Source organism: Protopterus annectens, chromosome 10.part0, assembly GCF_019279795.1.
Source record: "Protopterus annectens isolate FY-2018-M chromosome 10.part0, PAN1.0, whole genome shotgun sequence".
Lineage (NCBI taxonomy): Eukaryota > Metazoa > Chordata > Ceratodontiformes > Protopteridae > Protopterus > Protopterus annectens.
In genome coordinates this window covers 1,795,225,911-1,795,252,811 of record NC_056744.1, presented here as the reverse complement: position 1 = coordinate 1,795,252,811, position 26,901 = coordinate 1,795,225,911, and the positions used below count along the sequence as shown (strand labels likewise).

The 26,901-nt window shown below is 45.3% G+C and overlaps 1 protein-coding gene across 5 annotated transcripts in view; it reads right to left on the bottom strand.

The window, feature by feature from the left end:
• The window catches only part of FBRS (fibrosin), a 1,655,257-nt gene that overhangs the window by 410,437 nt on the left and 1,217,919 nt on the right, over positions 1-26,901 (bottom strand). The gene's annotated exons all lie outside the window — the stretch shown is intronic.

The following is a 26,901-nucleotide window of genomic DNA, read 5'->3' as shown; positions in this document are numbered from 1 at the left end:
AAGCCCTTTCTGTATGCTCACAAAAGTTTAGATCCAGTACTTGGCACCCGTGTCTGTGATGAACACAGGCAACCTGTAAATGCTTCAACTCCCAGGCCCTACTAGCTTGGAAATATTTCATCTCCCAAGCCCCTGCTTACACTTCTCAAGGGTATCGGAACTTGTCAGAGATTTGGGATGCATGGCTAGGCTTAAAAGGCCTTTGTGGTCGTTAACCTGGTAAACACCTATGAACCTACGAACTTTACTACTCTCACCATTGCCTTCAACATGATGCCTTACAGTCCATAAAAAGGACCAGTGAACACATGCAATCTTAACCTTCATAAGAACCAAAACTAATTAACAGATTTTAAGCTTCTGAGGATGTTGGCAATGCACAAAAACACAAGACTGCTTTCCAGTACAATTCCCCCCTCTAAGCACTAATGCCTAAAGCAGGGAGTTCTACCTCTAAAAGAAGAGAACTTTTATTATGACATTCTGAGACTGATTACACACTTTCAGGGCATTACTTTTTGACATACAATACCAAGAAAATCTCTTTTACTTAACCAAAGATTTAATAATGCTATGTCTTCTTGAATAAAGCCAAATCCACCTCCTGAGAGATGATCTTTACAAAGTATTAGGTTGATAGGTTCCATACAGACAGTGTCAGGATCTTTAGGTTTTTGTGTGAACTAGTCTACCTTCATCTTGGAAGCACAGGATAGAATGCTCTGGGGCCACAAATAGGACCTCTTTGGCCATGTGAATCAACAAACACACAACCACCACCTGCTTCAGAGAAGCATCACCATTAAGATCTTATCTCCATCAGATTTGCTTTTTCAGCACCCTTGGCAACAAGGGCAGGAGCAGGAAGGCATAAAGCAAGCCTCTGTACAACACAGGATGCTGAAGGCACTTCCTGCCTCAGCTTTCCTGCATGGGAAGCTGAAATAAAATTTCAGCACCTGGTAATGCCTATCTGATGGAAACAGGTGAAATGGCACACCTTATCAGTGCACAAGAGATAGGAGTACAAGAGACCAGTTTCCACTTGCAGCTGCTAACTAGCTCCTCTCAGCTTGTCTGCTGCCCCATTAAGGTCCAAAAACATTTAAGAAGCTTGAACGTGTATGCCTATCTGGTCAGCATAACCAGTGTGCACAGTGATGAGTGCCCATCTGCTTGCTCACATACCAAATCATACTGGTGCTGCCAGTGACCACTAAAAGGTTTCGGGTATTACAGCAGACACAAAAGCCTTCACATCCAAATAAGTGCCTTTGACACTGGTGCTTTCCACTGTGCCAGTTGTGCCCCTTGGACATGGTCTAGTGAGTCTGTATCAAGGGTTTGCTCTCCTTGGAAAACTAACACAAGTCTTGCCTTACAGAGTTCGACATGCTTAGGCCACAAGGTAAATACCTTTCTTATAGCTGTGATGAGAGATGAATCATCTGATGCACAATGTTGACAGAGCAGCTGCCAAACATTCTGGGGTTCCACTGGATCTCTCATAAGTACCATCAAAACTGATAATGACATGTGCCTCAGGTCCTTGTGGATCCCCAGCCAGAGTATGAGACTTTTGTGACAAGTATGCAAACATGATGGTCAAGTAGAATGAAAGTCCCTTTTCTTTGGAAGTACTGTACTTAGGAAAAACTTCAACTTTTCTCTGACTAGACTCGGGTTAGGGAGAAGTACAGGTTGGCCTGGCAATTCAAAGTCATACTTTGATATGTTCATCTCTTGATCAGTCAACCAGGTATAGAAAAATGAGCAACCCCTATGCCCTCAATAGTATAAACACTGGGCACAGCCATGTGGTTAAATATGCACAGTGCTGGGACTGGCTAAAGGGAAGACAGGTAAACTGGAACCGATTTTCTCCCACCTTTAACTTCAGGTGCTGCTCATGGTTTTTGTGAATCAAAATGTACAGGTAGGCATACTTCAGGGTCCAGGGTGACTATGAAGGACTCTGAGGAGAGTAATAGCACACAAGACTGGAAGGTGAGTTTCCAGAATGAATTGGCTTAGTCACAAAATTTAAGCTGGAAATGTCTAGGGTGGATCTCCAAGGGTTATCTTTTGGAACTATAGAGAGCCTGATGCAAAAACCTTGACCTTGCTACTCACGAGAGAGCCTGATCTTTTTCAGATAAATAATGTAATTACTTCTCAAGATAAGAAGGCAGGTGGAGTAAAATAAGGATTCTAACTGAAGTCTCTGCTGGTTTCCCTGAATTTTACTGTGGAGAGTTGAATCACACGCCAGCAACTGCTAAAGGTTTACTTTCTTCCTTCACAAAGTTATTAAACTGAATCTGTAGGTCAAACATGAGTAGCCCTTTAAAAAAAGTGATTCCATTAAGGACACACTGACATTCTCTGATGGGGCACAACAGAGCAGAGAGCAGTGCCAGTTCCAGTTCATGCACTCTTAGCAAATCCCACCGCCAAAGAGTAAGCAAAGGGTACCTACAATTCAGGCTGTGGAAATAAGAAGTTATGTACTCACCATAACGTTCCATCTGAGTAGGTAACTTCATTTGTCTGCAACCTGTGGGTCTTGGATCCGATATTGGATCCGAGCCGGCAACTTGTTTCAAGCTAATGGATCCGAGCTCCTAGCTCCTCCCCTCACCCATAATCCCCTGCTAACCCTCCATGACCTCAGATCGAGTTTGCCCCTCAATATATACCCAAAAATGGGTATCTAACTAAAAATAGATCCGAAGGAGGCCAGGGGGAAGGAGGGGGGGGATGGTTGCAGACAAATGAAGCTATCTACTCAGATGGAACATTATGGTGAGTACATAACTTCTTAATCTGAAGTAGGGAGTTCATTTGTCAGCAACCTGTGGGACAGAGTCCCCAGCTACCTGAACCTTGGATGGCCATCATGGAAGGATATTGCGAAGCACCGCAGAGCCAAAGGATGCTCTCCCTCTAGAAATCACGTTAAGTTTGTAGTGGTTAATAAAGGTATGAGATGAAGCCCAAGTGGCTGCCGAACAAATATCATCCAATGGAACTCTAGACTTGAAGGCCGCAGAGGTAGAGATGGAACGCGTGGAATGTGCACGAACTCCTTCCGGTGCGGGTCTCCCAGAGGCTTGATACGCCAATAGGATACATTGAGAAATCCAGCGTGATAGAGTTACTTTTGAAATTGCTTTCCCGAAATTAAATTTGGCAAAGGAAACGAACAGCTGGTCGGATTGTCCATGACCAGCTGTTCTAAGAGTATAAAAGCGAAGCTGCCTATGAACATCTGAGTGCAGCTTGTACTCTCCTTTATTCTGATATTTAGGGAAGAAAACTGGTAAATTTATGGATTGATTTATGTTGGTTTCTGATGCTATCTTGGAGAGAAAAGAGGGCTTGATCCTGAGGTACACTCTGTCTGGGTGAAAGATCAAATAAGGAGGCTTCACAGAAAGAGCTTGAAGCTCCGAAACTCTTTTTGCTGAAGTGATGGCTACAAGGAATGCTGTTTTCCAAGACAAGAATTTGAGATCTACTGAAGCAGCGGGTTCAAACTAGTGAAAGATCCCATGGTGGTACGGCTTCTTTTATAGGGGGTCTAAGTAAGAAGGTGCCCTTGAGAAAGGTTTTACACAACTTGGCTGACATCAATGGCCCTGTATCATGTCCCACATGGTAATGTGATATGGCTGCCAATTGCACTTTGACAGTTGAACTAGCGCCTTCCTGAAAGAGTTCGGTTAGGAAGTCTAATATGGACGGAAGAGGAGCCGTAAAGGGATCTAGATCATGATGCTCCGCCCAGATGGAGAAATGTTTCCATTTACTGCATTATACTTTCCTGGTGGAGGGCTTATGTGCTGCCACAAGGATGGCTTTGACTGGTGAAGAGATACTGGGAGTCCTAACTAGGAGTGGAACTGGAGCAACCAAGCTGTCAGTTTCAGACTGTCCAGGTTTGGGGTCGGTAAGTTCGACGAATGGGAGAGGAGATCCGGACTGGGATCCAGAATCCAAGGAGGATTCACAAGGTGAGACCACAGGTAAGGGAACCAAATTTGCCGAGGCCAGAATGGGGCAATGAGGATCATCCTGCTCCCCAACCGCGAGGCTTTTGTAAGAGCTGCATCATCAGGGGTAGAGGAGGGTAGGCATAAAGTAGACCGGGTGGCCAAGCATGCACCAGAGCGTCTCTTGGAGTTTCCCCTGAAGGGGGGATTAGAGCGAAGAAATTGCCGCATTTGGTGTGCGAGGGAGACGCAAAAAGATCGCAGCAGGGTTGCCCCCATATTGCGAATATCTGCTTGGCTACTAGTGGATTGAGAGACCACTCATACGGGGTAAGAAGGGTGCGACTCAGTTTGTCTGCTAGGATGTTGGTCCGTCCCGGAATGTGCGTTGCAATCAGAAAGCGGTTGGTGGAGATCGCAATTCCCACACTCTCATGGCTTCGTGGCATAGAGGGTAAGATCTGGTTCCCCCTGTTTGTTGATGTACCAGACAACCGACATGTTATCAGACTGAATTGCAATTGTTCCTATGGGGAGTAGATCCTGAAGTGCTTGCAATGCGAACAGCACCGCTCTCATCTCCAAAACGTTGATATGCAGGGAGGTCTCTGTCGTTCCATGTGCCTTGGACCGTCCTGTTTGAATAATGCCCCCCACCCGAGGCGGGAGGTGTCCGTGGTCACCGTTTCTAGAGGGGGAGAGGTGCAGAAGGGACGGCCTGTATGGAGGTCTGAGGCTCGGAGCCACCATAATAGAGCCCTCCTGCAAGCCTTGCTGAATGCAATGGGGTGGTGAAGAGGAAGGGATAGAAAAGACCATTGCACTAGAAGTGTCCATTGCAGTACCCGCATGTTCAGACGGGCACATGGAAGGAGCGTAATCGCTGCCGCCATGGAGCCTAGTGCCCTCAGGATCAATTCCGCTGGTGAAGTCTCTGACTGGAGGATAGCCCGCACATGGAGTTGTAAATTCTGGATTCTCTTGGAAGTTAGAAAGGCTCGTAGCTCTCTGGTGTCTATTTTGGCTCCTATGAATTCTATGATTTGTGTCGGGGCCAGAAGGGATTTGTCGGCATTGATGGTGATGCCTAACTGTGGGGCTAGGCGGAGAAAGAAGTCTCTGGCTGAGCAAAGTAGATGCCTTGTTGGGGCGGTGAGGAGCCAGTCGTCCAGGTACAGAAAGACCTGTATTCCCTGGAGTCTCAGGTGGGCCGCAATCACTGCTAATACCTTGGTGAACACCCTGGGGGCTGTGGTGAGGCCAAAGGCAAGGACCCTGAACTGATAGTGACTGGCTCCCAGCCGGAAGCGGAGGAACCTCCTGGATCGTCTGTCCATTAGAATGTGGTAGTACGCATCCTTGAGGTCTATAGAGCACATCCAATTGTTCTCCCTTAGAAGGGGGAGAATAGATTGAAGAGTGACCATTCGGAATTTTTTCTTGGTTACAGACAAGTTCAAGCGGGAAAGGTCTAAAATCGGTCTCAAGTCCCCCGTCTTTTTTGGCACTAAAAAGAACCTGGAGTAGAACCATAATCCGAGCTGGTCTTGGGGGACGGGCTGGATGTCTCTTTTTCTTAGCAACTGCTGAATTCCTGCGGCTGCGGCCTCCCTCTGATCGGGTGGTACATCGGGGAGGTTTTTGAATTTGGGGACATGGAGTAACGGTATTTTGTACCCGCTGGATATAATGCGAAGCACCCAGCGGTCTGTCGTGATGGACTCCCATGCCGCTAAGTGCTCCGAGAAGCGCCCCCTGACTGCCTCCAGAGTGGAGCAGTCGGCAACCCTTCAGGGCTGCTGCGTGGGCCATTCAGAGAAAAGTTGTCTGGACCCAAAGTTTCTCTGAGCCCCTCTGCCCCTGGGGCGGCGTCCTCCCTGTCCTCCTCTGCCACGGAAGGACTGGTTGTCCGGAGCGGGTTGGGAATGTTGTGATTTCCGGAACCACATCTTCTTCTGACCCTTTTGGTTCTTCGAAAAGGACCGCTGGGGAGCAGAGAAGCAGACTCCGACGGCAGACAACGTCTTCCCGTCTTTCTCGCTCTGGACAAGTGTCTCGCGAGCTGTTTTGCCAAAAAGGGCAGAACCATCGAAAGGGGCGTTCGCAAAAGACGCTTTAAAAGGCTCCGCAAAGTGACAATGACGGAGCCAGGCCTGACGTCTCATGACTAGGCCTGCTCCGCTAGCCCTAGCGGCTCCCTCTATGGCGTGGGACAATAGCCGCATAGAGGTGTTTGAAATTATCTCAGAGTGGCCATTCGGGTGGAGTACAATTGCTTGTCATCCGCTGACATGGACTCAGGAGGGGAGGCAGCGTATTCTTTGATAAGATCCCGCTGCATCCTGATGACATGTGCCATACAGTTCAGAGACCTTAAAGAGAAGGTCACTGAACTAAAAACTCGCTTCCCTAAGCGGTCCATCGAGCGGGACTACTTGCTCGGTGGATGGACTGAGGGGCTCTCCTGAGCCAATTCCCTCTTCGTGGCTGCCGCCGTCAACATGGCATCTACGGGGGGCCCCTTACTCCAGTGTGATCGGTCTGAGGGGGGCAAAGTATTCTGTCCGGGCATTTTGGTATTGGCTCCACGGTGTCCGGATTCTTCCACGCCCTGGTGGTAATGAGGTCCATCAGGGGGTCAGCCGGAGGGGACACCTGAGAGGTAGACGGGCCTGCTTCGAATGCCTCCAGAAACACGGACTCGTCGGAGGAAGACTTGGGGGCAGACCACCAACCTCTGATCCTCAGCATCTCCATGATGTCTCCAAAGGAGATATCCTCAGGGGGTGATCTTGGGGAGCCTTCCCCTTCCTCCAAGTCCGTGTCCTCGGTTAAGGACTCAGGGGAGTCCACGTGCCTCCTCTTGCACTTATGCTTGCGGGGGACTTCCTCGGGGGGGGGGGCGGTCCGAGGAGGCCTCGCCAGCAACACCTTGTTCCAATGGAACCATCTGGGACATTAAAGCAGGCTATCCCTTTGGCCGGGTGATGGAAGCCTGGCCCAGCAGAGAGGGAGTGCAGGGAGGAGCCGAGACAAGGACCAGGGGTCCGGATGCTCTCAACAGAGAGCTCTCCACAACGTCGAAAGCCGAGGGGGAACCACACTCTCTTGGATCCGAAAGTCGGCTCCCACTCGGATCTGATGAAGGGATCGGAACCGGCGCCGAGACCATCGGATCTGAAGGACCAGTGCGCTCCAACCTGGATGGAGCCGAAGGCACACTGAATCCCTCGGATCCGAAGCTTGGGCCACGGCTCTGAGAGGTCGGATCCGACAGGCTCGAGGGCAGGGTCGGATCCGAAGTACCAAGTACTGTCGGCGCCGACCCACCCCCAGCTCCAACGATACTCGTCTCCGAACGCTCCGAACCCGGATAGCGGGTCGGAGAAGGAGCAATAGGATGGAAAAAAGGTGTCGAGCTCCCCCCCGAAGGAGGGGGGAGGCAAGAGCACTCCCATCTGCAGCTGGGCCTGGATGAACCTTCGCATCATCCGGTCCAGGTCTGCATCGGACATACTAAACGTAGATCTCTAAGAGGTCACCAAGGCAGGCCTGGAATGCCGCCTCGATGACCTCGAAGGAGATCGGGTCTCCTCCTCCTCGGGCCCTGGGGAGAAACAAGGGGATCGGAGCCGAGGAGGAGGAGACCTAGAAGCAGTGGAGGGAGAAGCCCGCTTAGCTGGCGGGGCCAAAACGGAGGTCTCGGCCCGCCGTTTGTGGTGCTTCTCCCTCCTGGCCTCCCTGTCCTCCGACACTTTAGCGGGAGTTTGAGTCCCGGACGGAGGAAGGGGGGCAGGAATGGCAGCAACCACAGGCTGTGGTGGAGCCACGGGAGCAGCGGAGGCCGGAGCAGAGTCTGGGGGTAAAGGTCCCGCCAAGACCAGCTTCAACCTCCGCTCTTTCAGTGCCCTGGGGTTGAACGATGCACAAATGGTACAGCCTGAGGTAAGGTGTTCAACCCCAAGGCACCGAACGCACAGAGTGTGGCCATCAGCCGGGGAGAGCTTATGGCCACACTCGGTACATTTAGAAAAAATGGCTTTTGGGGCCTCAGCCATACTTAAAGAAAAGGTAACACACACACACACAGGCCCCAAAAACACACCACCAACACACACACTCTAACGACCAGCAAAGGGAGGGAAAACTACTTAAAAGAAATTATTTTACTCTAAAGGGAACCTAACCCTTACACACTTAAAAATTTTAGTGAAAAAATTTGAAAGTTGACAGAAAATAGAGACTTAACTGCCCAGTACTAGACGAGCTCACAGGAATCCAGCTATCCACAAGCGCGGCAAACTAGATCTGAGGTCATGGAGGGTTAGCAGGGGATTATGGGTGAGGGGAGGAGCTAGGAGCTCGGATCCATTAGCTTGAAACAAGTTGCCGGCTCGGATCCGATATCGGATCCAAGACCCACAGGTTGCTGACAAATGAACTCCCCTACTTCAGATCCTGAGTTCTAAGCATCCCCCTGAGCTCATCCACTCAGCCATTTCCTCTACTGACTGTATTTCATCCACAGGTCATGCTGGAAATGCATCTGCATTAAGCAGCTTAATGCCCTTGTGGTAAAGATAAAACAAGCACAAAACTTCCCAACTCAAAACTCTTGATTTCCTACCTGGAAGGTAGGAGCAAATTCTTGTGTAAAAGTCATCTGAGGAACTGACGCTGGCTGATCTGTTGTCAGGATACTGACTTAGGAAGTACAAGCAACAGTGGGCTCAAAAGCTGAACGGCCACCCACCTAGCAGATGCCAGGGGGTTTAAAGCCTGTAAGACAGTGATGGCTGTGCAAATGTCAGCCTTGGAGTATGATGCGTCAGAGGTTGCAGCTTCTTTACAGCAGCTGTAAACATCTTAATCTCAAGGCAAACAGATGTAACCAGACAGGTGGAGGGAAACAAGTACCTGTAATATTTTGTGGAAATGGAGAAACACTGCAAAGCACTGTTTCTGCATGAGAAGATGAATACCCCAGTCTAAGGCTCTATAATGACTCAAGACATTTTTTCCTTAGTTTCCAAGGTTCATAAAGTACTAGGCTAGCTGTATTTGCAGGCCACTTTAAGCCTAGATAATTTCCCTTCTACAAGTGAGAGTCAAACCCTGTACCTTGTGTCTATGAGGTAAACATCTTAGTCATTATACCAATCCCCAATCTTCTCGTATCTCTCATCTGAAGACTGAGTCAATCTGTGTTGCTTTTTTTTCACTTTGTCTTTATGGCATTTATTTTTAGGAAGGGAAAATAAAAGCTTTGTGTTGAGCAATATAGCCAAAATTTCTGACTTGTTCAAGGGCACCTTCTGGTGGCACTATTAAACACCTCTGGGTATTACAGTAACAAAAACAATACAAAAATATTTGCAGCAAAAACTCAACAGATCTACTCTTCATAAAGTCAATCTTGTGGGGTCAGGTCTAACGTGATTCTTGACACGAACTGACAAGGTCAGTTATATGTTCCATGGCTTTGCAAAGCGGTTGCAAGGCCGATAAATTTGTGGTTACCTGGGATTGTAAGGCTATGCTTCAGGCAGGGCATCACCACTCATCAGGAAAAAAAACAGTAGCTACATTTAGAATGAACAGTTTAAGAAGTGGGACTGCAAAGGCATGTTTGAAATGTACTCAGGAACACAGGAACTTGGGCTGAAAATTCCCTCGCTTCTGACTACCACGTGACAACAGTTGTCAAGAAATCCTTTTATTTAGCAGTGTTAATTGCCAAAGGAATACCACCAAGGTCTGAAGGAGTAATCACCAACACTCCACAGTGAGCATATATAGTACAACTTCATCTTCGGGAAGCATTTCAGTTAACATTATCAAATGATTAGAAACTCCCAAACTCCTAACCAAGAGGATCAGAGTCCTATTCAGTGCCTTACAGAATTTTCAGGGGATCTCTCTGTCTTGGTTATTGTGCCATTAGAGACCCAGCTGCCCTGGACCTCCTTTATCTCTGCAAGTCCAAAGGTTCCACCAACACTAGAACCAGGGACCTAAATCTTCAACAGACAAATAAAACATAGTGAAGGGACAGCGTTTACAACCCAACACCTCCCAAATGTCATGAATAAACTTACACCTGCGTGTTGAGCAGTGCAACTCATGGCTTTCTTTACACTTAATCTTGACAACTGGATAATTTACTCTGGGATTTACTTGCACGGCCCTCCTCTTGGAGGAAGGAGATGCAGACTAAGGGATGGTACTGGAAAGACAAAGGTCGTAAGATTCAATAGCCTTGGATTATCTATGACTATATCACCAATGTACCTTCAAGAATACAAAAAACATAGTTGTGCAAAACCTTACCGTAACTATAGATGTCCTTCTTTTCCATATTGCAGTATTCTTACTGTGGGATCCTCTGCCTCAAGCGACCCGAACGTCTGCTCCTATACAAAAGCTTAAGCCTGGTTGCTGCTGGTGCGTGGGAGGTCACACATAGGACCATAAACCAGGGGCCTTAAATGTGATGTCTGCAAGCACAGACCTCATAATTGACTGCCCAGTCGGACAGTAGTCTGGGTGGTCCCAAATGATGTCCTCCAGACTGGTGAAATGCAATTGACTGCCCAGTGTGACTATAGTCTAGGTGGTGGTCCTATGATGCCCCATAGACAGGTCAAAATTAATGCAGGGGGGTTTGGTGGGTGGGAAGGAATACTGCAACATGAAAGAGAAGGACAGCTATGGTTATGGTAAGAGTTTACACAACTATTCTATGCCCTTCTATTTCATGTTCCAGCATTCTTACTGTGGGAGAGTACCACAGCTTAGGAAAGAAGGGTGGAGGTAGAGGTAGCAGATTCCAGAAATCCTTGCAGGACTGCCCTTGTGAAACCTGCTTTGGCTCTGGAGATATGATCCAGTTTGTAATGCTTGGTAAAGGTATGTATAGTGGACCAGGTGGCTGCCTCAAGGATGGAAGTTGTGTCTAGGCCCTAGAAGAGGCTACTGCTCTAGCAGTGTGCACTTTGACCCCCTGATGCAAGTCCTTTCCTTGGTAGGAATAGCAGAAGCAGATAGTCTTCCTAATCCAGCAAGAAACACTTTGTTTGGATACCGCCTTGCCCAGAGCCCTGGGATGGAAGGACACAAAGTTGACTAGATTTCCTAATGGTCTTAGTTTTGTCCAAGTAAAACCTTAACTGCCTGTGGACATCAAAGGAGTGTAGTATTCTCTCACTGTCATTTGTAGGCGATGGAAAGAAGGTGGGTAAGTGAATGGACTGGTTTAGTGATAGCTCGTTGATCACTATGGGCATGGAGGGGTTGGTCTGCAAGATCACTCTGTCTTCGTGGAAGACAGTGTAAGGAGGGTATGCCATGAGTTCCTGTAATTCTGAGACCCAGACCCATCTGGCTGAGGTGAGGGTTATCAACAGGACTGTTTTCTGTGTGTAAATCTGCAGGGAAGCAGAGTTGGCTAGCTCAAAGGGGGCCAGTGTAAGTTTTTCCAAGACATAATGTAGGTCCCAAGATGGTGGCATAAGCTTCCTTGGTGGTCTTATGTACAGGACCCCTTTCAAAAAGAGTTTAACATCCAACCTGGGTAGATGAGGAGGGTCCAACGGTAAGCATGCAGAGATGGCAGATAAGTGAATTTTCACTGAAGAGTATAAAAAGGTCTGCCTTTATGAGCTAACACACAGGTTAAGACTAGATCAACATCCGCTTCAAAGGTATCCCTATGTCTTCGTTGACACCACTTGGAGAACCTTTCCGATTTGAAAATGTAGGCTCTTGTGTTGGGTTTCTTGGCCTCCTGCAGGATAGACAGCACGTCCTCAGTGTAGGTGTGTCTGAAGGGGACTAAACAGTTATTACACAGAAGGTTAAGCACAGCATCTCCAGGTGGGGATGGATGAGAGTTTACTTCTGTTGTGTGAGCAGGTCCACCTTCTGAGGCAACTTGTGGCGACTGCCCTTGACAAGGAATTGAAGAAGGGGGAAACAATACTGCCTTGGCAAATAGGGAGTCACCAGCAAGATTTCTGGTATGTCCCTCCTGATTTTCAGGAGGACTTTGAATGAGAGAAAGGGGTGGGAAGGCATACAGAAAAAGTCCTTTCCATGAGATGGTGAAGGCGTCCACTCTCCAAACTAGAGGGGAGGGATCTTTGGTACAAAAGTTTCTCAATTGTCTGTTTTGGGGTGAGGCAAATAAATCTATTGGTGGTGTGCCCCACTGGTGGACAATGTCTAGGAATACATCTCTGTGCAACATCCACTCGTGATGCAGACAAACTGATCTGCTGAGAGTATCTGTTTGGTGGCTGTCCTGGGAAGGGATACAGACTGCCTGCAGAGAGATGTTGTTCCATGAGCCTAATTCCCAAATTTGAATTGCTAGCCTGTAGAGAAGGTAAGACCTGGTCCCCCCTTGTTGTTTGATGTACCACATAACAGTGGTGTTTCTCTGTGAAGATTTGTAGGGGGCCTGGCTGCAAGAGAATGAGAAAGGCTTTCAGGGCTAAGTGAACTGCTATCATCTCTCTTATGTTGATGTGTTTTTTCAGGAGGGATGCTTGCCAGAGGACTTGCACTTTGAGGCCATTCATGGTAGCCCCCCAGCCCAGATCTGAGGCATCTGTGTGCATCTGTTGAGGTAGTATGGTAGGTTGAAGGGGTAAACCTGGATTCAGCTGCATCTGCTGAATCCACCACTTCAGTTCTGTTTTTAGGCAAGATAGGAAGGGTATTTAGAAGTCTAGAGGGTGGCTGTGCTGGGACCAAACATTTAGAAACCATTGTAATTTCCTTATGTGCATCCTGGCTAGTGGCAACATAGGTATTATGGCTGCCATACGGGCCAGTAGGTGCATGACATGTCTGGCAGACAGGTGGCTGACCTGGAAGTGGTTAATCAGGGAAGTCACTTTGTCCTGAGGGAGGAAGGCCTTCAATCAGGTCTGTCTGAATCCTGCATCCCAGGAAGAATTTGTCCTGATTTGGAGCGGTTGACTGTGAATCCCAAGCCCTGCAGCAGAGACCTGGAGAACCGTAAATGACTTTTGAGGTTGTCTTCCTCTTCTGCAAGAATGAGAATGTTGTCCAGGTAAGGGTAGATGTGAATGCCCTTGTTCCTGCAATGGCTGGAGCTAGGCACTTGATGAAGAGCCTTGGTGCAGTGGATAAACCAAAGGGCAAGGCAGTAAACTGAAAGTATGAACAGGGTCCAGAAAAACTTGGGTACTTCCTGTGGTTGGTATGTATGGGAATGTGGAGGTAAGCCTCCTTAAAGTCTAAAGTGGCCATGAATGCCTTGGGTGGCAATAGTGGAAGCAGGTATTGGAGAGAGAGCATTCTGAAGGAAGGGACTTTCAGAGAGAGGTTTAAGAAAGATAAGTCCAGGACTGGCCTCCATGGACCACCCTTTTTTTGTAGAAGAAACAGCCTGGAGTAGAAACCCTTTCCTTACTGGCCTGGTGGAACAAGTTATATGGCTCCCTGAGCCAGAAGATCCTGGATAATGTGAGGAATTAGGTGGAAATGATTCTAGGGTGGAAAGGGAATGCCCTTGTGGTGTGAGTTTTTCCTGCCAAGATAGGAAATATCCTTTTTCCACTACTGTCAGAACCCAACGGTGTGAGGTGATTTCTTTCCAGAGGGCAGACAGTGAGATAGGCGGGATGAGAGGTGGAGGTAATTGAGGCAGTCACGGATCATTGTTATTATTTCTATCCTGAAAGGGCTGTCTGTGGGTGGGCTGAGAAGGGGCTGTCCTAGAAGATTGCCTCCTTGTCCCTTTCCTATGTCTGGAAGATGAATTGGTGGTGGTGGTGGGGGCTCTTCTGACAGTCTTAGCAGGGTAATTCCTGTAATATTTTGGTATTGGGGAGACAAGCATGTGTTTAATATCTTGTAGAGTTGCTTACTCTGCTCCTGCAAGTTCTTAAACAGTTTGGCAGACTGCTTCCCAAACAGAAGATTATGATCTAGTGGGCCATCCAGAATTTTGGATTTAAAAGTCTTCAGGCAGTGGCTGTAGCGTAAGCCAAGAGCATCTGCGTAGCACAGATGCAACAGATCTAGCAGAGGCCTCTGCTGCATCACAACTGAATCTAATAGACTGCCTAGCAACTTGAGATGCCAGGGACAGTTTAGATGCTATTTCTGTCTTATTAGGAGAATCAGGCAAGGAGGACAGTAGAGCTTGTAGCTTGGGATACCAAATCCAGGGCATATTTTACCATATGTGTTTGGTAATTAATTGCCCTAAAAGCTAAGGTGGAAGAAGTGTGTATCTTCTTATCCACCCTGTCCATTACCTTGCTATCCTTGTCTGAGAGGAGGAGTGACGAGGATGAAATAAGTCTAGACTATCTGTCTGGGGCTACAGCTATCATTTCTGGGTCTGCCAAGTGGCTCTTCTGTAGAAATTTTTGGTAGTCAGGGACCTTATAGAAATGATCAGGTCTCTTGGAAACCGGTGGTTGAGAGTCAGGTTTTTTTTTTTTTTGAGACTGATGCAAATGCATCTAAGTATGCAGGAATCACCGATTTGGAAGGTGATTCGATCTGCAGCAAATACCTTTCTTGAGTTTGTCATTTGGGTAGTATCCCATTTAAAATACTCCCTTCGTTTTTGTTATAGTCTCTCCAAATGTAATGTCCTCTGGAGGGGAGTCTCCCTCTATGGAATCCTCATCAGGGGAGTAGTACTCCAAAGGGGAGCCTATTTGGGATGAGTGTGTGACTGACTCATAAGAGGATAAGGCTTCTACTTTGAGAAATGGGAAGGAAGGATAGAAGTGGCTAAGGCAGGTCTTGGGCTAAGTACAGGTACAGAGGGAGCAGAGGAGGCTGAGGGCCATGAGAGCCTGCATCAAGGACTGTGTGAAGGACTGCCAGTCTGGTTGCCCCTCTGAAGCAGCACATAAATGTTTTGTCTTTCATCTCTTTTTTAAGGGAGTTGCTTTAGAAAAAGCTGTGGGCCTAGTTTCAGGGATCTGTCCTAAACAGGAAGGATCGGAATCCTGGATCAGAGAAGGTAATCCAGTGGGGCCTAGTTCCCCCTTGACTTCAGTAATAATAGACATCGGAATAACCTCCGCGGATGCTCCAGACGGTACTTCAGAAGCAGCTTCCTCAGTGGTAAGCACCAAAGTAGACAGCTCTACCGGACTTCCCTCAACCCCTATATCGGTGGTTAGTGGGCTGTCTGCTGACGAAGGGGCAGAGATGGTAGGCCATTAAATGTTGGCGGTTCCATCTGGACGTCCAACTCTAGATTAATTCTAAACGCAAACCTTTTTAATCTCTGATTCTCCAAATACAAATTGAGGGTGGCCAGACTGCTTCTGAGCATTTTGGGGAAAAAAAGACTGGCATAGATAGCGCAGGAGGTATGATCGTGTTCCCAGCCTTTAAAAAAAATACGCAACAGTCATGAGTCTCTATGTGGGATTTGACGTCTGCATTTACCTTTCTTAGCGGTCATCTGCTAAGAACAGACAAACAAACCAAGCTCAAGCAAATATATTAAGAATTCCCCAACGGGTACTTAGCTTTAGGCGTCTTGAAGGAGAGGAGCAAAGTGATCAAAATGACGTTCGACTGCAGCAGAAAAGTTCAGAGGTCTGTGCGTGCAGACGTCACATTTAAAGCCCTACGTGTGACGTCCCATGCACCAAGCAGGCTTAAGCTTTTGTACAGGAGCTGACGTTCGGGTCAACTGAGGCAGAGGATCCCACAGTAAGAATACTGCAACATGAAAATATGACATCTATATTTTAATTATACCAAATTAGACACAATGTGAAAACATTAAGAACAGATATAACTTGTACGACAACAATTTAACACTTGAGAAGTTTTAGCCAGTTTGTAGGGAAATGAAAAATAACAGTGTAATACAGACAGGAATGTTTATGTAAACAGAGAAAAACAATGTTATGGCATATTTAGTAAGAGTCAGGTGAAAGACTGACGTAATAAAGCGAGTGAAGAAGGGAGAGTAAGGAAGTGTAAGGTATAGATAGGTACTTGTTCATATATGTAGGGATGTAGTTTATCCTGGGTTTGAAGAACAGAGCCAAATGTTGGCTTGGAAGTCTTTTTAAAGGAGGGTATTGACCTGACAGATACAGGTAAGGAATTTCAAGTTTTAGCAACATTGTACGAGTATCGACCATGTCTAACAGATATGACAAGTTTGTGGACAGAGTTGTTTTTGGGCACTGGATGTGACAGAGTGGGAACATAGTTGTGTAGAATGGTGTTTAGTGCTGGACAAGCACATGGTAATGGATAATTTTACAGGTGCTGAGACGCTGTGTATATGTTAGTTGATGAGGAAATTCTAACCAAGTTAGGCTTTTTAGTGCTATACAATGGTGGGCTCTGAAAGGGGTATGTGCTGCAAATTTAGCCACTTAATTACAGCATTGTTTAAGTTTTGATTTTTATGATGCCTGAAAATTATTTAGGGTGGAAGCACCATAAACTAGTGCGGGAAGAAAGTAAGTAGTGGCAAGTTCAGATGTATTGGTGAGAAAGTTTTTAGCTCATTAATGCATCCATAGTTTTTGGTGATTTGTTTTTATGCAATTTAGTACATGCATGTCAAATTTAAGATCATCACCCCTAATAATTACATATGAGAAATGGGGGTCTATATTAGTTCGCTGAAACTTATCTTCAGTGAGCACCATTTCACTGACGCATTCAGCGAAAATCACTTCTGCAATTTGCTGAATTTTCGAAAGGCAACGAAGTAGTTGGCTAACTACACAACATTGCTCTTTTCCCCTCTGTAGTGCAATCTCGGAGTTGGTATATACACAGTTAGGAAGATGTGGGGGCACAGTCCCCCCTCTTGAATGAGTTTGATGTAGTTACTTGTGGATTTTGTTGTGCTGTGGGGCAATTGTTTTATTGCCCTTGAAAAATTCAGCAAATCACGGAGGTGAACTTTGCTGAATACATGTCGACGTAAAGGTATTCGCTGAAGGTAAGTTTTGGTGAACCAATACAGACCCAAGAAATGTCAATTAACAGATGTGATTTTAAATTTTGTCTTTTTCAAGAGAGTGGGGTTTGGGGGGGGGGGGGCAGTTTTTTTTGGGGGGGGGTTGAGCATGAGTTGCGAGTGACAAAGTCATGTTCCAGTGGCTGTTAAAGCTTCCTAATTAATTTTTTGGAGAGGTGCCATGCTATCAGATGCGTATAAGAGTGTGGAGTCGTCTGGTACTGTATTAGGGAGGCCTTTTGTGTGGATTTGAGGAGGATGTTGGTAAGAAAGAATAGTTGTGTAAAATCTTACCATAACCACAGATGTCCTTCTCTTCCATGTTGAATTATTCGGCTCCTATACAAAAGTTTCAGCTTGGCTGTTGCAGTGTGCGCTGGACGTCACACGTAAGGCCATACACTAGGAGCTTAAATGCGACGTCTGCATGCACTATACTCGAAACTTGAAGGCCAGCAGGCAGAAAATAAGGCCCAGAAGGAGGAATGCCAATGGTTTTCAGGTGTGTGACCTGGTGTCCTATTGTAGTACGTGTAGGTCAGGTAAAGGAAAATGACTTGGGGGAACTTGTGGGTGTAAAGGAATACTGCAACATGGAAGAGAAGGACAGAGTACAGTTGTGTACACTTACCATAAATATAGATGTTCAAGTGTATTCACTGTGGCAGTCATCACATTTGGGTTATCTGCCTGCAGGTAAGCTCTCAGTCAGCCCAAATACCAGGGTCTTGGGATTTCTGCTTCGGATGTTGTCGCCTCTTCCATGAAGTCAGGTAGTCAGGGGTATAGAACAAGCAACCAACACCATTACATCAGTTTTGCTTGCCCCAAATGTCAGGAGCCCCCAAAATTGGAAGCAATTACATGGTGTGGAACACCTCCAGTAAAAAAGTAAATACCATTGCCATAAGATAAGGTCAAAAAAGAGGATAGGTAGAAAGTATAGAAAAGTCAGGGGGCTGGAGGGAGGGTAACCAGGACTGCAACAGTGAATACGCTTGAACATCTACATTTATGGTAAGTGTACACAACTGTACTATGTTCTTCATGTTTCACTAGTGCAGTCATCACATTTGGGTTGATTCCCAAAGCTGAGGAAGGGTGGAGGCAGTCAAGAAGTATTAGGGCTGGCTAGCAGGCCTTGTAAGACTGCTGTAGCAAATCCAGCTCTGGATTTAGAAAAGATAGTTAAGTGGTCATGCTTGGTGAAGGTGTGTACTGAACTCCAGGTTGCAGCTTCCAGGATGTCCCTGGTAGGGACTCCCCTGAGAAATGCCGTAGAGGTTGAGGTAGCCCTAGTGGAATGGGTTCTGATCCCCTGTGGGGTAGGTTTTCCATGGTGTTTGTAGCAGAAATGGATGCAGTGTGCTATCCATTTGGAGATGGTTTGCTTTGAAATGGCCTTGCTCTCTGCCTCTGTAGCAAAGCTGACTAGCAGCTGGTCAGATTTTCTGAAAAGTTTAGTTCTGTCAAGGTAGAACCTAAGCTGTCTGTGCACGTCCAAGGAGTGCAGGATCCTTTCCCCTTTATTCTGAGGATTAAGAAAAAAAAGGTTGGTAAATGGATGGATTAGTTTAAAGCCACACTAGACATCACCTTGGGCATAAATGATGGGTTAGTCCTGAGGGAAACTCTGCCCGCATGGAAGATAATGAAGGGTTCCACAGCCATAAGGGCTGAAACACAGACACTCTTCTTGCTGAAGTGATGGCTAGAAGTAAGGCTGTTTTCCAAGAGAGGAATTTTAACTCTGCTGTAGAAGCAGGCTCAAAAGAGGGAAGTGAGAGCTTCTCTATTACAAAGTTAAGGTCCCAGGCAGGAGTGGGAACTAACCTCAGGGGTCTTAAATTGTTAGCTCCTCTCAGGAACTGTTTGGACAGAGGGTGAGAGAAGAGGGGTGGCTCAGTACTGTAATGAGCTGAGATGGCACAGGCATGAATCTTAATTGATGAGAAGGATAGGCCTTTGTGGGGCAATTCCACTAGATAATCTAGGACTTGAGGTAAGGTGGGCATGGCCGAGTCCTTTCCCTGAGACTGGCTCCAAGAACAGTATCTTTTCCACTTTTCTGAATAGGGTTTCCTACTACTAGGCCTCCTGGCCTCAAGGATGACATCCAGCACTTATTTGCTGATGGCTGCTGGTGATGTATTCAGGGAATAAGTCAGGCTGCTAGGTTCAGGGTTTGCAGCAGAGGGAGCAAAATCTGGCCCTCCTGCTGGGACAGCAGAGAGGGGGTCTGATGCAAGTGCCACGGTGGCACTGTTGTCTGCGTATAAGTGGGTACCAGTGCTGGCGTGGCCAGTCTGGTGCAATAAGGACTGTCCTTGGCCTGTCCCATTTGATCTTGAGTAGTACCTTCGAGAGCAGGGGCAGAGGGGGAAAGGCATAGACTAAGAGGTTTTTCCATGTAAAGGATAGGGCATTCACGTTTCATGCTTGGCTGTGGGGATTTCTGGCACAAAATTTGCTCAATTGATGTTTTTTTTTTTTTGGGGGGGGGGGGCAAAGAGGTCCACCTCTGGTGTCCCCCACATGTGGATTAGAAGCTTGAATGAGTTGGGGTCCAGTTTCCACTCAAGTGGGTCCATCAGACTTCTGCTCAAGTTGTCTGCCAGTGAATTTTGCTTGCCTGGCAGGAAATGAGCTTGCAGGTGCACTTGGTTGCTCAATGCTGTGTTCCACAGAGCCATGGCTAACCTGCAGAGTGAGTAGGAATGAGTTCCTCCCTGCTTATATACCACATAACTGTGGCATTGTCTGTCTTTATCAAGAGTTGCCCTGGAAGGATAAAACATTTGAAGGCTGTCAGTGCATTCTGCACAGCTAACATTTCTTTCTGATTAATATGCAGGTGCATTTGTCCTGGGCTCCATTTGCCTTGAATGCATCTGCCTGCCATGTGAGCCCCCCATGCACAGTCTGATGCATCTGTTGTCAGGGTTTGGGCGGCAGGGGGTTGAGTGAAAGGGAGTGCCTTGTTGTGGTTACAGGCCTCTGCCCACCAAAGGAATGATAGGAAAAAGAAGTTCTGTACCTACCATAACATTCCATGGTAATTGTCTTCATCTCGCCTTCCTTCTTGCTGTTTGGGTTTGGAGCCGATCCTTGGCACCAACTCGGCTGTCTTCTACAGCTCGAGAGCTATTTACTGGCTTGAGGCTACCCCTTATCCCAGAATGCCCAGCATCAGCTACCCAGATCTCATTTGTGATAGCGCACACTAGACATTAGTAGAGTAACCAGTTACTAAAACTGGTTGTCCAATACACCTAAACAAGGAAAGAGTTAGAAATTACCTGGCATGTGAAATAATAAAAGATGCTCAGCCAGTGAAAACAAAAGGGAACTCCTCACAATCCTCTAGGAAGGGGGAAGAAGGGAAGGACGCAAGAAGGAAGGCGAGATGAAAACGACTAACATGGAACATTATGGTAGGTACATGTTAAGTTGTCTATCTCATCTTCGTTCTTGCCAGGGGCGGCTCGTGGCATAGGGCTGCCGGACTGCAGCCCCCTCAAAAAGAAAAAAAGAAAGAAAAAGAAATGAAAAAATAAAAAAAATATTTTTTAAAATTAGCGGACTTAGACCGAGTCCCGGCTTATCGGTCTATCGCATGCTCAGGGCCCCATAGGGGGACACAAGGAGCGTCTGTGCACTTTTACAGTGCACAGACCCGCCAGGATTATGGGACGCATCCGGACTGCAAGAGGAGCAGCAGGGACTCGGGACAGTGCCTCAGGGATCTCGCGTCGGGAAGGAGCATGTGGATCTCGCGGGTCTTCAGTATTGAAGGATGTATGGATTGTGACGTTAACTCTGGATGTATTCATTCAGGATTCAGGTAAGGTGCCTTTCAATTTACAATGTTTATTTTTCTTTGTGTATGGTGCTTGTGCTTTACTGGAGTTTGTGTATGGTGCTTGTGCTTTACTGGAGTTTGTGTATGGTGCTTGTGCTTTACTGGAGTTTGTGTATGGTGCTTGTGCTTTACTGGAGTTTGTGTATGGTGCTTGTGCTTTACTGGAGTTTGTGTATGGTGCTTGTGCTTTACTGGTGTGTGTGTGTGTGTGTGTGTGTGTGTGTGTGTGTGTGTGTGTGTGTGTGTGTGTGTGTGTGTGTGTGTGTGTGTGTGTGTGTGTGTGTGTGTGTGTGTGAAAATGCCCCAGGTGCTTATGGTGGTGTGGTAGGGAATGCCTCAGGCTTGAACCCTGTACCCTGTATGCAGGTGTTAAAGACTTGAGTTCCCTACCCACCACCATTTGTAAAATTTCAGATTTTTACCTCATATTTGATCTGATCTGTTCCTCATAATATCTGTGGTTTGTAAATGTTGTAATGCTTGATATTTGATGGTGTAGTAGTAGCATTGTTGCCTCACAGCTGCAGGTTCTTGGGTTTGATTCTTGGCTGGGGTTCCTTCTTTGTGGGGTCTGTATCTTCTCCCTGTGTTTGTGTGGGTTTGCTTTTGTGCCCTCCCATGTTACAAAGACATGTCTGCATTATTTCTTCCTGGGCCTCCGCTGAAAATTTGTTTATTTGTTCCAAGTCAGACTGTCCTGATTAAAAATGTTAAATAAAATTGATAGGCATTTGAATTTCAGACTTAAGGGTTTCTGAATGTTTAATTCCCTCGTATTTGATGGTGCAGTGGTAGTATTGTTGCCTCACAGCTATAGGTTTTCTGGTTTGATTCTTGGTTGGGGTGGCTTCTGTGTGGAGTCTGCATCTCCTGCCTGTGTTTGTGTGGATTTGCTCTGGTGCCCTGCCATTTTACAAAGATGTGTCTGCAGTTTTAATCCCTCGTCTCTGCTGAAAATTGTTTTTGTTCTGTCCGCAGTAAATTTGACAGGCATTTGAATTTCAGACTTCAGGTTTCTGAATGTTTAATTCCTTGCAGATTTGATGGTGCAGTGGTAGTATTGTTGCCTCACAGCTATAGGTTTTCTGGTTTGATTCTTGGTTGGGGTGGCTTCTGTGTGGAGTCTGCATCTCCTGCCTGTGTTTGTGTGGATTTGCTCTGGTGCCCTGCCATTTTACAAAGATGTGTCTGCAGTTTTAATCCCTGCGTCTCTGCTGAAAATTGTTTTTGTTCTGTCCGCAGTAAATTTGACAGGCATTTGAATTTCAGACTTCAGGTTTCTGAATGTTTAATTCCTTGCAGATTTGATGGTGCAGTGGTAGTATTGTTGCCTCACAGCTATAGGTTTTCTGGTTTGATTCTTGGTTGGGGTGGCTTCTGTGTGAGTCTGCATCTCCTGCCTGTGTTTGTGTGGATTTGCTCTGGTGCCCTGCCATTTTACAAAGATGTGTCTGCAGTTTTAATCCCTCGTCTCTGCTGAAAATTGTTTTGTTCTGTCCGCAGTAAATTTGACAGGCATTTGAATTTCAGACTTCAGGTTTCTGAATGTTTAATTCCTTGCAGATTTGATGGTGCAGTGGTAGTATTGTTGCCTCACAGCTATAGGTTTTCTGGTTTGATTCTTGGTTGGGGTGGCTTCTGTGTGAGTCTGCATCTCCTCCATGTGTTTGTGTGGATTTGCTCTGGTGCCCTGCCATTTTACAAAGACGTGTCTGCAGTTTTAATCCCTGCTGAAAATTGGTTTTGTTCTGTCCGCAGTAAAATTGACAGGCATTTGAATTTCAGACTTCAGGTTTCTGAATGTTTAATTCCTTGCATAATTGATGGTGCGGTGGTAGTATTGTTGCCTCACAGCTATAGGTTTTCTGGTTTGATTCTTGGTTGGGGTGGCTTCTGTTTGGAGTCTGCATCTCCTGCCTGTGTTTGTGTGGATTTGCTCTGGTGCCCTGCCATTTTACAAAGATGTGTCTGCAGTTTTAATCCCTGCGTCTCTGCTGAAAATTGTTTTTGTTCTGTCCGCAGTAAAATTGACAGGCATTTGAATTTCAGACTTCAGGTTTCTGAATGTTTAATTCCTTGTATAATTGATGGTGCAGTGATAGTATTGTTACCTCACAGCTATAGGTTTTCTGGTTTGATTCTTGGTTGGGGTGGCTTCTGTCTGCATCTCCTCCCTGTATTTGTGTGGATTTGCTCTGGTGCCCTGCCATTTTGCAAAGACGTGTCTGCAGTATTAATCCCTGCATCTCTGCTGAAAATTGTTTTTGTTCTGTCCGCAGTAAAATTGACAGGCATTTGAATTTCAGACTTCAGGTTTCTGAATGTTTGATTCCTTGCAGATTTGATGGTGCAGTGGTAGTATTGTTGCCTCACAGCTATAGGTTTTCTGGTTTGATTCTTGGTTGGGGTGGCTTCTGTGTGGAGTCTGCATCTCCTCCATGTGTTTGTGTGGATTTGCTCTGGTGCCCTGCCATTTTACAAAGACGTGTCTGCAGTTTTAATCCCTGCTGAAAATTGGTTTTGTTCTGTCCGCGGTAAAATTGACAGGCATTTGAATTTCAGACTTCAGGTTTCTGAATGTTTAATTCCTTGCATAATTGATGGTGCGGTGGTAGTATTGTTGCCTCACAGCTATAGGTTTTCTGGTTTGATTCTTGGTTGGGGTGGCTTCTGTTTGGAGTCTGCATCTCCTGCCTGTGTTTGTGTGGATTTGCTCTGATGCCCTGCCATTTTACAAAGACGTGTCTGCAGTATTAATCCCTCGTCTCTGCTGAAAATTGTTTTGTTCTGTCCAGTAGAATTGACCGGCATTTGAATTTCAAACTTCATGTTCTTCAGAATACATAGTAGCACAACCTTTTTCTAGCAATTTTCTAAGTTTATAAGATGAATATTTTAAATTTGTCCCTATTTTTGGGACTGTATTCCCCATTATTGGCTTCGTCCAGGTTTTTGTGCTAAGGTTGACAGCTATGGCAAGAACTGAATTCACTGAATATGGACTGTAGAATTGTGCATATTTACTGATAAAGGTGCACTGTAGAATTGTGCATATTTACTGATAATGGTGGACTGTAGAATTGTGCATATTTACTAATAATGGTGGACTGTGGAATTGTGCATATTTACTAATAATGGTGGACTGTAGAATTGTGTATATTTACTAATAATGGTGGACTGTGGAAGTCTGAGTAGACTTTTTATGATAAATGTTCTCAACTGGGCAGTTTTGCCATTATGGGTGCATATGTTTTGTTTCATTGCTTACTGGAAAAATGTTCAAAACAAATTTAAAACACCCTCTAACAAGTGTACTGTATTGTACAAGGAATATAATTTTAGTACAATGAGGAAGGTGTATCAAAGAGCACATGTATGTTTCATATGCAAGGGGCCTATGATTCAAAACAGCCCAAAATTAATCTTTATCTGCCACTGGCAAAATGTATTTTCTTTGAATGTGGGTTTCAATGAATGTGAGTTTCAAGGGCAGAGAAGTTTTAATGCTAAGTTTTCATTGTGAGACTGCATTGCTTTGTTTAACAGATTACTTAATGTTTGTGCTGTAAAATACAAAATAAAACTTTCAAATGAAGTCCAATCATTGAAGTAAAGCAGTATGCACATTAGTGTTTATGGTAAATGGAGTGAAATAGCCAAGTAATGGTTAATTGGAATGGCTGCAGAGGCTCCAGTTCAACCATTATTTTGTCAGGGGAAGGGCAGCAAACTCAGACAGGCCCAGCTGAACTATACCTCCCAACTGTCCAGATTTTCAAAGAATGAATAGATTTTTGCTTCTTATTTTTGGTTTGTTGTTCATAAAATTTGTAGTTTTAATTCCTAAATGATTTGCCAGAAGTCACTAAATAATAAGTTTCAGACTTCATAACCTTCATAAAAATGCATGTTAAAGTAAGAGCCGTTCTATCAACTGTCTCAATTTATACAAGAGCAATTTTAGTACTGTTTATATGTGCCCCCAATATATTTGGCCTTGTTCAGATTTACTGCATTAACAGGTTGAGAGGTACATGCAAATAAATTGCTTTATAGAATTAGGCATAGCCAACCTCTCAACTGTCCCCAATTTTGGCTCAAAATGTTGCTCTTCCCCTAATAATCCCTCCAAAATAGCAATTTTGGAAGAAAACATGGAGGGTTTACAATTAAGAAATAACTGTAATAATCAAAGTTATAGATTACTTGAAATGCATGTAGATTCTTTTATTTTGTCAGCTGCTCAAGGTAGCAGTACTAATATTAAAGTGTCCCTTCTTTGACAGGTAGAAGCTGTATTGTGTGTCTATTTTATATTTTTGCATCACATTTTGGTCCATTTTCATAAAATTGTGTTTTTGGCAAATTAGTGACAAATCACTAAAGACTGAAGTTAGAAAATGACAGACATTTGAGTTTCAGATTTTATACCCTTCAGAAAATTCATACTAATGCAAGACCTATTCTATTATCTTTCTAAGTTTATTAGAGCAATATTTAAAAATTGTCCTTCTTGTTGTGCCTTTGTCCCACTTCTGTGTATGGCTTTGTCCAGATTTCTTGCTCTTGAAGTTGAGAGGTATGACAAATGTGTCAGGGCCATCACAGTCAGCCAGAGAGATTTCAAATTGTGACATGCTTGTTGCACCCACTCCCCATGTAGTGACTCTGGATGTGTCCAAGCAAGGCAAGGAGTAGTTGTATCTACCTTGGATGGGGAGGACACACTGCATAAGTACTACAGTGGCTTTTCATCTGTCCTTGATTTTGCAGAATGGTCTGGTTTCTGTCATATTTTTGTACTGTTGATTTATGCTTATTACTCAAAGTGCCTGTTGCTCTGTGTTTAAGTAGCAATGCTTTAATGACCATAAGGTAAGCTTGTCTGACATCGTAAGATGCAAGTAAGCTTTAATAAGCATACTGTTAAAGAATTGCCAACATTGAAAGCCTTTCTGTTGTTGCCATGCAGAGAATACTTGACTAGATAATGTATAAGCCTTGGGTATTAAAGGACAGGATTCCATTATTTTAAAAGCTCATTACACTTGTTGGAGACTTCCAGTCATCTCTACAGGCTTTACCCGTAAACTAAACAGAATGCCAATCATGTGTGGTCCATAACCTGTACAGTAATCCTTTAAGCAATGTATCTTGAGCTTGTTTCTTGTTTGCTTTTCATTTTTACTTTTATCATGTTTTCCCCATGAAACGTTGTCAGGCAGCAGGTCTTTTTGGATAAGAAACATTTTTACAAGTGGGGCATCACATAGATTTCTACTTTCAGCATGTTGCTTGGTACTTTAATAAAGCTGAATATATTATAATTAGAACTGCAGTGCAAGGAGAAGTAGTTTGAGTTGAGTGCTTCTGGTTTTTCTTATACTTGATTTTGACTGGCATTCCAGTAATGTATTTAAAAAGTAATTTATTTTTCATGCCTCACAACCTTTTGTTTCCATCTAGATATTAAGTAAGCTGTCATGCAGCCAATGCATTGAAATATTTTTATTCTTCTACACTTATTTTTGTCTTGATTGGACTTTCATAATGATGGTTTGCCACCCAGGGCAGCGTATTTAATTAAAGTTAGTTTTTTTGTGGTTTTGTGCATAGCTCCTCCCCTTTGTGGTTGACCACACCCCTTCCCTTTGACCCCGCCCATTCAGCGTCTCCTGCAGCCCCCCTGTGATTTGAAGTCACCAGCCGCCACTGGTTCTTGCTGTTTGGGACAGCGTCCCTAGCACCTAAAATCCCGGGTGGCTCATTGGAAAAACTCTTCAGAACATTAGAACCAAAGGAAGCTCTGCTACGGGAGAAGCTGCTCCAGACTGAAAAAAGTCATGTTAGAAATTCAAGAATTTCATGGATTGGGGCTGAGAAAGGATCCAAATTTCTAGATTCTGTCCAGTAAGAAAACCGTTTCCATTTACTAGCATATGTTTTCCTCGTAGTAGACTTACGTGAGGAAACAATAATATCACGGACTGCTGCGGAGATATTGGAAAGCCTGGTTAAGGTTGGAAGTGGAGTAACCAAGCTGCGAGCTG